The sequence below is a fragment of the Cupressus sempervirens genome, chromosome 2 (genome assembly GCF_028749045.1).
Source record: "Cupressus sempervirens isolate cs-2001-9-10 chromosome 2, ASM2874904v1, whole genome shotgun sequence".
Lineage (NCBI taxonomy): Eukaryota > Viridiplantae > Streptophyta > Pinopsida > Cupressales > Cupressaceae > Cupressus > Cupressus sempervirens.
The window spans coordinates 248,013,596-248,015,831 of NC_143119.1; positions in this window are offsets into that span (position 1 = coordinate 248,013,596).

Sequence of the window (2,236 nt, forward strand, 5' to 3'; positions counted from 1 at the left end):
TGGTTTTAAACTAAACTTGAGTATGCATTTGACTTATTTATCCTAAAAATGCAGAATGCGTGGAGATCACATGCATGCATTGATTAGTAGACTTTGGGAGTTAGGCTTCACTTCAAAAATATATGAAGAACATGCATAGGTATTGGAAACTTCTCATATTACTTAACATACCTGTCACCTTTAAAAATAGTTTCTACAAAGACAATACAAGGCATTTCACAAGACATTGCAGTGATCCTTCATAGCACTACCTTCCTAAGTGGCTCATGATGGAGGTTATAATGTTTTAGAATGTTAGGACTAGTTTCAAGTTGATATCAGCCCATTTGTAAAGGCTTGAGACTCATTGGTGTTTCTATAAACCTTGAGTCCTTAAGACCTATAGGGCATTTAGTATCTAGGGAAATAGGTAGAGATACCTTAAATAAGGATAATTTAGGTCCTAGGGTCCTTAGGATAAACTAGTATTTTTAATAGGTTAATAAGTCCATTCAAATGATTTGGTAAAGTTTCATCACTGAGCAATTTCAAAAATTCAAAAGTTACAAAGTTCTAAATTTGAATTTTCAAATTATAACGGCCGTGGACATTTAGGAGGGAATTTATTTTTTTATTGTTTTAAGCCAAATTAAACCATCCAATCAATTTGGACCAGTTGGGGTAGTTGATAGGAGTTTATTAAATGTTTCACAAATCCATTATACAGGCAGAGAATCCATGGTAGGGACTGCTACAACAAATTGAATAAAAACAATTCTGATTTCTTGCAAAGTTAAAGGGTTTTTTGGTATGATTCGAAGTTCTTATTGATTGGATTTCCTTGGACAATGTTTTGATCATTCATATTTCATCTCTTTGAATTCTTTCATGTTCTAAAAATCCTACTACAGTCACTGTTAATCATTTTGGTACTGTTCAGTCTTTGGAAAATCTAATTTTAAGATAGTTTTGTGTAGATTTCATACTATGAATGTAGCACTCTGATTCCCATAGAATGGCATCTTATTGACATACATAATATCAATTTAAAATGTATATTATCTTGCTAATATTGAAAATGCAAGTTTGATTAATTTATGTGGTGATCATCATAAAGAAGACTAAGAAACTAAGTGAATTTGGAGGATAGGCTGAAGGTTAGAGAGTTTTGGCCAAAAAAGGGCACTATTTTATGATGGAATGTGTATATAAATGTTGTATACAAGGTTTTCAAACCTTTATTTGTTGCAAGAAACTTTGGGAAGCATGACATTGAGGAAGCCCTAAATTTAAGGGTTTCGAGGGCATAATTTGGGGCTTTGGTACCTAGAAACCTCCTAGAGTCAAATTTACTTCATATTACTTTGATTTGAACCTATTTATGACACTATGCAAAGATTTGGATCCTAGGAGTTAGAATGGTTAGCACTTCCTTTGTAAATGCATGAGAATTAAGCCTTAAAAATCTAAGAAATAGTGAAAACAGTCATACACCTTCCAAAGCAACCTACCCTATCCTTTTGGTATATTTAGGTACTCCATAAAGGGTAATAAAATATATAATTTATTTTCCTAGTTTTTTGGAAATAGTTGAAGAAAAATCCTTGTGAGTGTTGTTGTAGGGCTACAAGGCATGCTATTAGGCCTAGATTGAGGAATATTGAAGTTTTGGTGTCTAAACCATTAAAGAAAGTCTGAAACTTGTTCAAGTACCTTGGATTGCATATTTTAGGGCTATTGGATCACATCATAAGACTTGTTGGTGGATAATTTACCATTTCACTTATTGAAGGCACTTTTGGTCACTAGATTCAATTATGCATTTGATTGAGTTTGTATTTGGACCTTCGATCTACCATATTCCCTTGCCACCTTTGCATCATAGACCCCATCTTCTCCCACAAATTTGAAGCATGAAATTGTCAAATTTGTAATATATTGCCAAGAATGGGCAAACTTAGGCCAAAATGGCACATGTGAGGTTTAAGGAGTTAAAAGTCATTGAATGTTAATGCCATAGTCAAATGTAATTTATTTGGTTCATCAAAGTCACAGTTAGATATAGTTAGGAAGTAGTTACTATCATTTTTTTGATGTGTAGAGTTTATTTGGGAAGAGAAACACAGGAATCAAGAGGGAATCCTGAGGGATAAGCATTGATACGAATTTGCAATGGTTTATAGCAATAAAAATTTAATTCTCTACATTTCATAGTGTTCACTGTCCCGTGACAGTCATTGCAACAAAAAGGTAGTAT